At 35.6% G+C, this 14,702-nt stretch overlaps 1 protein-coding gene across 1 annotated transcript in view; it reads right to left on the reverse strand.

Moving 5' to 3' along the window:
• BIO1 (adenosylmethionine-8-amino-7-oxononanoate transaminase) overlaps positions 1 to 14,702 on the reverse strand; it is a 312,590-nt gene that overhangs the window by 161,346 nt on the left and 136,542 nt on the right. The window lies entirely within an intron of this gene.

The raw sequence follows: 14,702 nt of genomic DNA on the forward strand, positions 1-14,702 counted from the left end.
CACCTAGAACAAGTATTCTAAAAGAACCCTTTCTTAGCTGACACCAAAAGAATCCTTCCTTCGCAATCCCCAGAAGTAACTCTCCTTCGCTGACCCCAGAAGAAAGTCTCCTTCATTGTACCCAGAAGAAACCTCCTTCGTTATACCCAGAAGAAACCTCCTTCGCTATCCTTCTTTGCACTTTTGCTACTGGGCTCTCCTTCGCACTTCTTCTTGATCAAATAGTTTGTTGAGTTGCTTGCCTCTACGTGAGGTCGAGTGTGGCTATATACCCACCTCAACACATGTCCTTTAGGCTAACATGATCACTAGTGGTTAGGCCGACTTCTTCTAGCAAGTTCTTCCATCGATGTAGGTTGAATTGAAGAGGATAAGTGACAAGGTCTTTGAGGATAATTTACATAGAGAAGTTTGACATTTTACAAAATGTAACATGACTTCATTACATGACAATGACTCTAATATTTTATGACTAGATGACAAATAATTCTTAAACACTCTCAATGGGAGTCTTGACTCAAAAATAAAATCTCTTGTTCATGAAACCCATGAAGCAAGCAATACAATAATTGTATTTTTCTTCTTTACATCTCATTACACAAAATCATAATTACATGTCATTATGAAGACCAAACCTAGTTACACTTTTCAACACTCCCTCTTAACTAGGGAGGTATTCATAATGGTACTTGGTCATTCTCAATCTGAAGAATTTCTCATAAGAAGAATTCGAATTGGTAACTCATCTGTATAGCATAATATCAACTAGCATTAATCGAGTTTAGGCTTCTGTGATCCATATCAAGTTAGAGAAAGATTTCGGCGAAAATCACATGGAATCTCAATTGTCGACGCGTTTCGAACCAACTAGTGTGGTTCATCGTCAGGACAAGATGAAGAAACAGATCTAGCTCCTCATGCTAAATAAATAGATCTAGCTTCCTGCAAATGTTTGAGTCCTTTAACTTTCAACACTTTTGCCCTCAACGTGTCTTCTTCTCTCTTGCATAGAAACCACAAGTTGTCGAATGAGGTAACTTTCTTATCCCCATGGACATTTGTTACCTAGTTTATCAGTTAGTGCATTTAGAACAATGATGGTTAACTTCTTATCATCTCTCCTAGATCTCGCAGTTGAGATCTTATGAAGATATCCCTTCATTCTTTGATACCTTTAATTTTGTGTAGATCAGATCTAAGTCACGTGACCTTCTTTATCGCATCTTCAGAGAATAGTTTTACGAGCTTATCATATACATCTCTTTGATTTCTCCAATATTGCTATATAGGGATGTGGTATCTTTGACTGATTATAGAAGAATCCCTTGAGCCCTTTGATCCCTTTCCATGTATTCAGAGGAGACCTTTCCATTGATATGTTCAATGACTTCCCTTTCTTCGACGACTAAGACTATCCTCCTTCTCCATGCAAGGAATTTCGATGACCCTGCTACCTACACCTACCTACAAATCAGTGAGAAAAGCCTTCAACCCCACAAGGTGTGGTTGGTAGGCAAGGAACTCAGAGAAGGGGTTGTCACACTAATCCCAACTCTCTTTGTTTGAGCTATCTCCTAGGTTAGCTAAGATGGGTGGTCCCTAATGCAAAGTTAAGTTAAAAGGATGTGAGTTTCTAGGAGAATTGTTAGAGTTAAATAGATTATTTCTTTAAAATTTATAAGCAAAACTGATAAGAGCAATAACCATAAATACATAAGATAAGCATGAAATAGATAAACAACCAGTGCCTTCAAAGTATTCATCTTTAAGAAATGAAATTGTATTTGCTGAGAATGAAGTGAAATGCAGTGAAACACTAAATTGTTAGCACAAGATATTATAAATGCTTTCAAGATGAATAAGTCTACAAATCAAAAAGCATGGAAACTATTTTGCTCAAAATCATACAAAAATAACTCAAATGTTAGACCAAGATGACAACATGCAATTAAGTTTGCGACCCAAAATAATAGTACTTGAAAGTTAAATCAACCATTTACGACAATAATTAATCCACAAGATGAGTCAATTTCCAAGTACAAAAAAAATTAAACTTGTTGCAAAATTAAAAAGAATTATAATCCTTGCATCCAAAGTGCCTCTTGAAATAAGATTTGCATGTGAGACTTTAAACCATCAAGGTAGCAAGAAATTTAAGAACTTTGCAAACAAAGCAAAACTGATGGAATGAGTTCTTGGTTTATTTTATTAATTAGTGCTAAGGCAAAGTTACAATTGAATTCTAGTCCTCAAACCTCATCCTCGCCCAAATGTTTGGATCTCACAATGAGGAGTCAATAGAGGTAGAGGGTCCCTAAAAGTCTATTCAACCCACTTAAGTTGGAAGTAAGTTTTAGTGATGCTTGGGGCATGTAAATACATTAACCAAACAATGAGAATTAACTTCTACTTGAAATGTATTTGCTTGACATGAAATAAAATGTTACTTTATGGAGAAAATTTGTCCAAATACTTGATGCACGTAAAATGTGCTTAATAGTGGAGAGATAGGGATACCAATGGGTAAAACCCACGCTCACAAAATCATAGATTTTATTAGTTGTTACAAGAAGGAAAAGACAATGAATTCTTCTCTTAAATCCAAGGAAAGTCTTAACAAATTGGAATCAAATCATAGATTTTTCCTCACTGAAGATTTCTACAATGTCAGGTCCGCAAAGGCTCAAGAAAATGCAGATTTTCCGAAGAAGAAGAAGACAAGACAAGCCTCCTCTATGGCCATGGCCAAGAGAGAGTGAGAGATGGCCAAAATGAACTCGGCCTTCCTCAAGAAGAACACAGCCTTAAGGTGGAAGTAATCACTAAATATGAGCCCCAAGGTCCTGCCTGCAAACTTGTAAGTAATTTTCCGATGATGAATTCCGCAAGTAGCTGCAAGAGAACATGTTAAAAACAAATCTACAACAACAAATATTAGCTCAAGATAACTACAAAATACGTTACAAAAATAATCTACAAGAAGCAAGGCCAAAGAGTATGAGCAAGGTCTCCTCTTTGACTAGCCATGACTTAGCTCTTTGTAATAGTCAGATATTGATAAATGAAGTACAATACGTTAAAAAAAAAAAAAAAAATTCCAAGTTTGATATTTTAATGCAAGAAATAAAAGCTTTAAGAAACTTGAAAGAATCTCTGCAAGGCACAAATAAATATAGATGAGACTTTGGAATTCAAAACATGCGGATTCTCCTTGAATATTTTTCAAGAATGGGTTGATTCCTCCGAGAATTTCCCCTCACGCTTGAAAATATTGACCAAATAATGACCCATCTACAAAATTTCACCACAAATCATTAAATCGACATGAAATGTAATGAGTGCAGTGGAAAGAATTCCTAGAGATACATCTATTATCCACTAGAAGATTTATTTTCCTAAAGAATATAATTAATTCTTATGCTAATATGAGATAGCTACATACTAACATAACTTGAAACAAGCACGAAAGAAATAATGACACGAGAAAATAAATAGAAGCATAACAACAAGTCAAGAATATACAATCCCGCAAAGTCTCCTCAAGCACAATAGTTCGTATTACAAGATACAATGTGAGAGCCCATGGCTCTATTATATAGAGAGTTGGGAGCAAAACCCAATGAAGAATGACAATGACAAATGGCATTGGAGTCAATCTCAATGTAGAAGTGATTAAACAAGTAGCATGAGGTGACAATCCGAAAGAGAAATTTGAATTTGTTGAATGGTGCTCCAATGCCAAGTGTAAATATCGAATTCTGGCAAGTGGACATAATTTTCTTCTTCCCTTATGTGCCAAATTCAAATTTTATGATAGAATGACAAGTGTATATGGGTGGTAACCCATGTGGGGGCAATTTCCCACAAAAATCTCCACCAAATATTCTCCCAAATCCTCCCAAATGTGCATTAACTTTACAAATTCGAATTTCCAAGTAAGTAGCTTTCTCCTTTAATGCCAGAAATTCAATTTTATATGAGCACGTCCTTTTCTTGATTTTAGGAGTCCACATCACCTTGGGACTTCACTTTAACTCTGCCATAATTTTCCACCTCATTTCCACAACATTTAGCATGTGTAGATATTTATTTTTCTCCATTTATTTAATTTCTGCCTTAATTAATTGCCAGATTTCCCACTAAACTTAGGGAAAGTGGGTTTTGAGTGTTCAAAACACATTTTTAACCCATCAAAGTGTGTCAGAGTAGAAAATTAAAGGTGAGAAGTGCAAATTTCATTACTCATACCCCATACAACTTCTCTAGACATCACTTATTACATTACAAATACAATTTCCGCAATGCGAAAAATCTAAAAAATTAAAAAATAACTACCTAGACCTATCCAAATTAATATACATAGACTCTAGACACTAAGATGTGTTAGGGGCTCAACCTTCAAACCGTCACCCCGACTTTGGAGTAAAAAGTGAGTGAAAAAACCCAAAAAATTATCCGTTTCTGAAAAAGAAAGGATAATTTATCAGATAAAAAAAACACTTCAATGTGTATTCATTTGTTGATCGAGTCCCAACATCCTAGGTCTGTTACATACTAAAAACTCATCATTACTAGTATCACTTATTACAATTCTCCATAGGGTGTGGAATCTGGGTACAAAAAAGATGATGAGAAAATAGAAGTAAAGTTAAAAAACTTTGTTGACTGATGATATATAATGGTACAAATGTCCTATGGATCATCCTTGGGTATGGAGTCTTCATATAATCATCAGGTGCCACTCCAGTGGTCAACATTTGGCTCCATATGGAGACGCATGCTAGATATGAAGTGATAGTGTGCAAGAACCTCGAATCTACATCAACCGACAAAAGACATATATCAGCAGTATCCATTCAAAATATCATCAAATGAAATCAAGTACAGAAATGAAGAAATGGAAATTTATTCTAAGCGCATAAATGACAATTTACTCTTGAAATAAAACTAATTAAACAAAAATGACAAGGGATAACGTTACAAATATGATACAAAAAGATGTCCAATGGCATCAAATGTCTTCAATGAAGTTCGTGCTAAGAACCTGCTTACTTTCAGGTAGATCCATGGGTTGCTTTTCTGATGTGCCCTGTCCAATTCTGAATATTTGAGGACTTTGGTCTATCCCAACACTGTGTTGTACATGGTCATCAGATTTACCAAATCCTTTCCACTTTTTTCTTTTCTTCTTAATAGATTGTGATGTTGATGTTGAGGTGATCAAAGTAGACCTTTCTGCCCGATTTTGAAGATGCTCTGATGGAAAATTCAAAGTATCCAAGACTTCTTTGACTTGCCTTTGTCCATTCTGCTTCTGCTCTGACATGGGTGATGGATCAATCTCATAAGTATAAACTTGATTCCCCACAATTTCCTTGCTATCCAAGTCTCCATCAATTAGCCATTTTCAATGAAGTAAATGACCTCCTCATAATGAGATGAAGATTGCTTCAGTGGACTAGGAGGCTTATGATTTGTTTCTTTGTTCTCTTCCCATTCATCATTTAACCTAAGTTGGAATTTTTGTACTTGTAATCTTTCCATTTCATCCAACCTATTCTGAAAAGTGACTTGATTAGCCTTCATAACACTTATTTCCTTGGCATGATTTGTTTCCATGGTGTTGATTAATTGCACTTGTTTTTCTTCCATGGTGAGCAACCTATTTTGAAAACTGGCCATTTGATTAGAATGATTGACTTCCATGGATTTTATTGCTTGTGCATGATTTTCCTCCATGGTCTTAATGAGTTGAACTTGGTTGAGTTGCATATCCTTAATCATTCGAGTCAACCCCTTGATGAGATCCTTATCATTCTCATTTGCTTGAGTTTTGATCTTTCTTTCATCTCCATATTTTTCTTCAAAGGCATCAATGATTGATTCTAGAGAATCAAAATTATTAGCAGGTAAGTCTATGAACCAATCCATAGCACCGCCATTTAATGAAAATATGAAAAGTCTCATTTTAACGTCCTCATGGTTAATATCATGGCACCATTTGCTCACACAAAGGTGGAAATTCCTAAGGTGAGTTTCAATACTGATGGCATCGTTACCTAGAAAACTAGGAAACTCTTCAATAGCCTCAATGGCTTCATCCGGAATGAAATTCGGATAGCCTAAAATGTTAGTAAAATCATAAGGCGCGAACAAATCATTCATGATGTTATGCTCACTTCACCCTAAAAGAGAAAATGGATACGAGAGAGAGGCTAATGTCCAAGATTTGCAAGAAATCTACAAGAAGCAAGCTTCAAGCAGAAATACTTGCAGAAAATGAAACAATTAGAGTCGCCACTTGAATGGGAATCTAACTATAAAATCCAACATGCAAAAACCAAAAATCAGTCGATTTCCCAGGGACAAGATGACTTGTCCCCTGCAACGACGCCAAAAGATGTTGACAATGCTGCCTGCACCTACCTACAAGTCAGTGAGAAAAGCATTCAACCCCACAAGGCGTACTTGGTGGCAGGGAACTCAGAGAAGGTGTTGTCACATTAATCCTGACTCTCTTCGTTTGAGCTATCTCCTAGGTTAGCTAAGGGGGGTGGTCCCTAATGAAAAGTTAAGTTAAAAGGATGTGAGTTTCTAGGAGAATTGTTAGAGTTAAATAGATTATTTCTTTAAGATTTATAAGCAAAACTGATAAGAGCAATAACCATAAATACATAAAATAAGCATGAAATACATAAACAACCAGTGCCTTCAAAGTATTTTTCTTTAAGAAATGAAATTGCATTTTCTTAGAATGAAGTGAAATTCTTTCAAATGGAAAGCCAAAATAATCCTAAAAAGTGAAACAATAAATTGTTAGCACAAGATATTATAAATGCCTTCAAGATGAATAAGTCTACAAATCAAAAAGCATGGAAACTATCTTGCTCAAAAGGATACAAAAATAAATCAAATGTTAGACCAAGATGACAACATGCAACTAAGTTTGCAACCCAAAATAATAGTACTTGAAAGTGAAATCAACCATTTATGACAATAATTAAACCACAAGATGAGTCAATTTCCAAGTACAAGAAAAATTAAACTTGTTGCAAAATTAAAAGGAATTACAATGCTTGCATCCAAAGTGCCTCTTGAAATAAGATTTGCATGTGAGACTTTAAACCATCAAGATAGCAAGAAATTTAAGAACTTTGCAAACAAAGCAAATATGATGGAATGAGTTCTTGGTTTATTTTATTAATTAGTGCTAAGGCAAAGTTACAATTGAACTCTAGTCCTCAGACCTCATCCTTGCCCAAATGTTTGGATCTCACAATGAGGAGTCAATAGAGGTAGAGCGTCCCTAAAAATCTATTCAATCACCTTAAGTTGAAGGTAAGTTTTAGTGATGCTTGGGGCATGTAAATAAATTAACCAAACAATGAGAATTAACTTTTACTTGAAATGTACTTGCTTGACATGAAATAAAATGTTACTTTATGAAGAAAATTTGTCCAAATACTTGATACATGTAAAATTTGCTTAATGGTGAAGCATAAATAAACTTGAAACTATGTTCAAGCCAAATAAGATCAAGTAAAAAGTGTTTGCATGCAAAAAATTTGAACTTGTTATGGATTTAAAACATGTAGTAAGTTAAAATCAAATGCATGCAAAATAAAATAAACCAACAAAGTAAAACCGCCAAGCCTCTCCAAAAGGTGGAGAGATAGGGATACCAATGGGTAAAACCCACGCTCACAAATCAGAAATTTTATTAGTTGTTACAAGAAGGAAAAGACAATGAAGTTTTCTCTTAAATCCAAGAAAAGTCTTGACAAATTGGAATCAAATCATAGACTTTTCCTCGTTGAAGATTTCTGCAATTTGAGGCCCACAAAAGCTCAACAAAATGCAGATTTTCCGAAGAAGAAGAAGAGAAGATAAGCCTCCTCTATGGCCACGGCCAAGAGAGAGCAAGAGATGGCAAATGAACGTGGTCTTCCTCAAAAAGAACACGGCCTTAAGGTGGAAGTAATCACTAAATCTGAACCCCAAGGTCCTGCAAGTAACTGCAAAAGAACATGTTAAAAAAAATCTACAACAACAAATGTTAGCTCAAGATAACTACAAAGTATGTTACAAAAATAATCTGCAAGAGGCAATGCCAAAGAGTATGACAAAGCTCTCATCTTTGACTAACCATGACTTAGCTCTTTGTAGTAGCCAGATATTGATAAATGAAGTACAATACGTAAAAAATAATTCTTTCCAAGTTTGATATTTTGATGCAAAAAATAAAATATTTAAGAAACTTGAAAGAATCCCTGCAAGACACAAGTAAGATATAGTTGAGACTTTGGAATTCAAAACATGCGGGTTCTCGTTAAATACTTTTCAAGAATGGGTTGATTCCTCCGAGAATTTCCCCTCACGCTTGAAAATATTGACCAAATAATGATTCATCTACAAAATTTCACCACAAATCATTAAATCGACATGAAATTAAATAAGTGCAATGGAAAGAATTTTTATAGATACATCTATTATCCACTAGAAGATTTCCTTTCTTAAAGCAAATAATTAATTATTATGCTAATATGAGATAGTTGCATACTAACATAACTTGAAACAAGAACGAAAGAAATAATGACATGAGAAAATAAATAGAAGCATAACAACAAGTCAAGAATTTATCACACATGCAAGGAGAAGAACACCATCACGTTTTACCCCAAAGACTGTTGTATTATATTCCAAGTAGTGAATACAATCCCGCAAAGTCTCCTCAAGCACAATAGCTCGTATTACATGATACAATGTGAGAGCTCATGGCTCTATTATATAGAGAGTTGGGATCAAATCCCAATGAAGAATGACAATGAAAAATGGCATTGAAGTCAATCCCAATGTAGAAGTGATTAAACATGTGGCATGAGGTGACAATCCCAAAGAGAAATTCGAATTTGTTGAATGGAGCTCCAATGACAAGTGTAAATATCAAATTCTTGCAAGTGGACATCATTTTCTTCTTCCCTTATGTGCCAAATTCGAATTTTATGATAGGATGACAAGTATATATGGGTGTTAACCCATGTGGGGACAATTTCCTACAAAAATCTCCACCAAATATTCTCCCAAATGTGCATTAACTTCACAGATTCGAATTTCCAAGTAAGTAGTTTTCTCCTTAAATGCCAGAAACTCTATTTTATTTAAGCACATGTCCTTTCCTTGATTTTAGGAGTCCACATCATCTTGGGACTTCACTTTAACTCCCCCATAATTTTCCACCTCATTTCCACAACATTTAGCATGTGTAGATATTTATTTTTCTCCATTTATTTAATTTTTGGCTTAATTAATTGCCAGATTTCCCACTAAACTTAGGAAAAGTGGGTGAGGGTTCAAAACACATTCTTAACCCATCAAAGTGTGTCATAGTAGAAAATTGAGGGTGAGAGGTGCAAATTTCATTACTCACACCCGATACAACTTCTCTAGACATCACTTGTTACATTACAAATACAATTTTATTAGCAATTTCCGCAGTGCAGAAAATCTAAAAGATTAAAAAATAACTACCTAAACCTAACCAAATTCCACGAATTTTTTTTATGTGATCTAATATGGTAATATACATCAACTCTAGACACTAAGATGTGTTAGGTGCTCAACCTTCAAACCATCACCCTGGCTTTCGGGTAAAAAGTGAGTGAAAAAAAAACCAGAAAATTATCCGTCTGTGAAAAAGAAAGGATAACTAACCAGATAAAAAAAACACTCCAACGTGTACTCATTTGCTGATCAAGTCCCAACATCCTAGACCTGTTACATACTCAAAACTCATCATTACTAGTATCACTTATTACAATTCACCGTAAGGTGTGGAATCTGAGTACAAGAAAGATCATGAGAAAATAGAAGAGTTAAAAAACTTTGTTCACTGATGATATATGACGGTACAAGTGTCCTCTGGATCATCCTTGGGCATGGAGTATTCATATAATCATCAGGTCCCACTCCAGTGGTCAACAAACCCAACTAACTTATAGATTTCCTTGCAAACACGAAGTCATTATACCAAATTGATTAAAGAATGAAAGATACTTACTTGATAAGTGAAGATGAAATCTTCAACTTGATCACTTTGATGATGGTTGAAGAAGATGTATTAGTGCTCCCTTTTTGACGATCTTCTTCCAAATGAAAAAGCCTTTCTTCAGTAAAGGAGATTGCTCCTTTTATGATGTCAATGCCTTTAGATCTAGCTTTCTTTGTTGATGGTGATTGTTGTTGCTTCCTCGGATGATCTTCTTCAAGGATAAGAAGAGGATCCTATCTTTTATGAGAGGGAACTTGCTTTGTAGCTTTTGAAGATGATAGTAATGCCTTCTAGCCTTCTTTGTCTTTAGAATACTTCACCTTCCTTGGTAGTGCAGATCAGAAATGCTTCTAGGGTTTCGACTCTCTCTGAGATGATGTGATCTTCGTCTTTAAAGTCCTTTGAGCTACCTTGCTTTGTCAATAACTTGATAAGGGTCTTTGTGGTCTTTTGATGATGACTAAAAGATCCAAAACTTTTGTTGTTGTAGAATGCTTCTTCAATCTAGGGTTTTATTCTATAATGTAGATCTTGATCTTTAGCTTTGATAACCTTCGACTTGCTTAGATGCCTTTCTTGAAACTCGATTCTCGTGTGTCTACTTGCTTGAATGCCCCTTCTTGACTTCAACACCTTAGCTCTGAAACCACGTTGAGAAATCTAGGGCAAGAATAGTTAAAAGATTTCCCTGCTTGATAATTGCTTGTGATATACCTTTTCTTCTTAGCTTATAGTCTTTTCTTCATTATGTTATTATTATGTTCTTTTCATCAAGACAATTACCAATATGCACAATAAAAGACAAGTGACACAGTATATAGGCTTGTCAACCAAGGCCAAAACCTCTCACCTATTGAGATGAAAACCCAATCAAAATTCTTGTTCTAGATCTTCAATTGATGAGTACCACGACCATGACAAAGACCCTTGACTCTAGTATACTCCCAAGAACCTTGTCACTAACCTTGATATTCTGCCTCTTCTTTTTCTCAACTTTCTTCTTAAACTCGAACTGCTCTCCTTGGCTCATTCTAGAGAAACTCGGTCGCTATCCTTCACACCGCTTCTTCTCAGCATCTCCTAGAGAATCTCGGTTTCTATGATCTTACTGACTTCCTCTAGAGAATCTCGATCTCTAGGCTTGATCTCTATCTCGGTCACCCAGAACAAGTATTCCAGAAGAACCCTTTCTTCGTTGACCCCAGAAGAATCCTTCCTTCGCAATCCCTAGAAGTAACTCTCCTTTGTTGACCCCAGAAGAAAGTCTCCTTTGTTATACCCAGAAGAAACCTCCTTCGCTATACCCAAAAGAAACCTTCTTCACTATCCTTCTTCGCACTTTTGTTGTTGGGCTCTCCTTCGCACTTCTTCTTGATCGAATAGCTTGTCAAGTTGCTTGCCTCTAAGTGAGGCCAAGTGTGGCTATATACACACCTCAACACATGTCCTTTAGGTCAACATGATCACTAGTGGTTATACCGACTTCTTCTAGCAAGTTCTTTCATCATTGTAGGCCAACTTGAAGAGGATAAGTGACAAGGTCTTGGAGGATACTTTACAAAGACAAGTTTGACCTTTTACAAAGTGTAACGACTTTATTACATGACAATGACTCTAATATTTTATGACTAGATGACAAATAATTCCTATTGACTCTCAATGGGAATCTTTACACAAATAAAATCTCTTGGTCAAGAAAGCAAGCAATACAATAATTTTATTTTTCTTCTTTGCATCTCATTACATAAAATCATAATTACATGTCATTTTATTTTTCTTCTTTACATCTCATTACATAAAATCATAATTACATGTCATTCTGAAGACCAAACCTAGTTACACTTTTCAACATCACCACCTTTTTCTGAATTGTTTACTGCTACAACAACTAACTTGACAATATATCTAATGTACACTTAGTAGCTTCAAAGGCAATGTTAATTGTCACAACAAAATGTTCAAAAGAGTGGGGTGGGCTTCTTCAAGTAATAACTACCATTTCCTCTTCATCCACCTCCCCACCAAGGAAAGCAACTGATCTCAAACATATTTCAACTTTGATTAATGATCTAAATTGAATACCCTTCATCCAACTTCATGGAGAAATTATATTCTTCAAATAAAGGACTCTCCCTTTATTTTAAGTTTTGTGCAAACCCAACAAACTTCTCCACATAACATACAAATTTGTTGCATCCTATCCCTTTGGAATCAATTGCTCAGTAACAAATATCTTTAATGGTATTACTTGCTTTCAATTTTTGGAACCATACAGTGTTTGTTGCTCGTCATCATCTAAATCTCTTAATACTTTGCTTGTCATCAATCCCATCAATTGTTTGTACTCAAGAGTCAAAACTAGCTATCATATGCTACTTCCATAGATTATAATTGTGCCAATTAAATTTTTTAGTGTTCTAGGGAGCATGTTACACAAACTTGCTATTTTAAACTCCAAACCAAGTATCCAATCAATGAACAAAGACATCAATCAACTAACCTCGTTGCCTCCTTTGATCACTGCACCAAAAGTGCAGCTCCTGGCAAGCCTTGTGTGTCATTGTGTGTTATTTCTTTACCTACTGCCTATGACAATTATGTATGCAATCAATATTGATTTAAGCACTCACAAGACCAAAGGCATAAGTGTTGTTTTCTTGAGACTTCTCAATACCAACACCAAACATATCTACATACAGTTGTTGCACATATTTCTCATGCAAATAAACTAATAATATGTTGCAATTGCCATAAATAATAAAAATGTTGCCACAATTTGACATCAACAAAATTACACACAATTATATAGATATATACACACAAACAAACAACACTATCAAACCACCACTCCAAGCCTCGTTCCACGTAAAAACAAACCATTATTATCAACCACCACAATTATCTTGTGTCATTGATCTTCATGTTTGTTTTGGTATTTGCTTGACAATAAGAAGACAAAGAAATTAAAGAAGAGCTTTAAGAAGATAACTAAAAGATCACAAGTGATTACCAAGTTAAGAAAATCTCTCTGCCTTTCTGATTTTCCAACATGACAGAGAGTTGGTGGGGGTGAATCTTTAAGGTCTTCCTTCTATTTGGGAAACCTTCATTACTACTTTACACAACAATAATGTTCTTTCGTCATTTGATGAGCTCGTTGGTAAATGCACTCAACAAGAGGCCAGGATGATTGCAAAGGGAAGAATTCAAAAACATGAAGAAGGAGAGCCATACGCATTTGTTGCTCAAGACAAGAAGAGAAAAGGAAGGGGAAAACCATCTGGTTCAAGAAGGCCTCCTCATGAATCAAAGGAATCTAATAGAAGATCAAGGGATATTGAATGCTTCAGTTGCCACAAGCATGTGCACTATGCCCGACACTACCTGAAGAAGAGAGATGCTTCAAGGTCCAATTACAACAACAATCGTGGCTTCAACAACAAGAAGTTCAACATTAGAATAAGAGGTGATGATCGAAGAAGAAGAGATACTTTGAATGACTACGAAGAAGGTCGTCGTCCTCAAAAGAGGTCAAGGAACTCCAAGTATGAAAATAATGCATCTGCTAGTCAATCTGAATACATTCTTATCTTTGCTCTTTCTAGCTCTTCCCGTCCAGATTCGTATGATAGTTGGTTGGTAGATAGTAGGGCTTCTAGACATTTCTTTGGGTACAAGGAAGTCCTCTCTAATCTGCTTGAGAGGGAGACAAGTTTGAAGATCATTCTTCGAGACAACTCTACTCATCTTGTGAAGGGTTTTGATTTCATTTGTAATGTCCCAGACCACTTAGGAAGCTTATGACGGAGTCCGCTAAAATAAAGTGGTTCCCCATAGGTTAAGGCATAGATATATTTAATAAAGGGGACTTAAATTGCTTAAGAAAAATATTATAAAGTCCAAAAAAGAGAAAGGGAAATATTTCCTAGGCAAGTGAAACTCACTTTAACCTTACAAAGTGAAATATCATAAAGTGACTTTATAAAAGTTGATTTAATAAAAGGCAACCCTAAACTCATAAAAGAAGGAAAATGAGGAGACTCTCCTCATTGTTGCATTTGTGAGTTTGGAAAAAGTGCTCTTGAAGAGAGTTTGAAGGAGAAGCTAAGGGTTTGGAACCCAAGTTGCTATAATAGACTTCGGTGTTGAAACTAGACACCTTAGTTTGGATTTGATAGTGAAATCACACAGATTTCACTGTTGGGCTTCAATGTAGAGCAAGATTTTAGAAGCTTAATTGGTATTCTCCATATCTCTTTTGCACATGGAGGAGCTACCTGAAATCTCAACCAAAGCCAACACTGTGGGAAGATAATCCCTTTATTCTGCCATGTGAGCCATTTAGAAAAGGAGTGCGAGTTGGGTAAATGAGCACAAGCGATGAGCTCTAGTCACAATAGCTTGAGATTCCTCAGTTCTGGGGGAGCGAGTTTCTTTATTCTTCACTAGTTTGAAGACTCGGAGCAAGGTGGTACGATTACTCTTTTGTGGAGGAAGAGTCTTATACATTCTATTGTTGGGCCGAAGACCTTGTTCACCGGGTCGAGTTTCATTGCTTAAGGTTGGACAAGTTACTATATAAAACCTAGGATGAGTTCTTTTTACTTATTCTGACTATGTGTGCCCCTACTAAGGACGTGGTGACTATATATCA

The sequence above is a fragment of the Pinus tabuliformis genome, chromosome 8 (genome assembly GCF_031772625.1).
Source record: "Pinus tabuliformis cultivar Carrire ecotype Pingquan chromosome 8, CPIR1, whole genome shotgun sequence".
Classification (NCBI taxonomy): Eukaryota; Viridiplantae; Streptophyta; class Pinopsida; order Pinales; family Pinaceae; genus Pinus; species Pinus tabuliformis.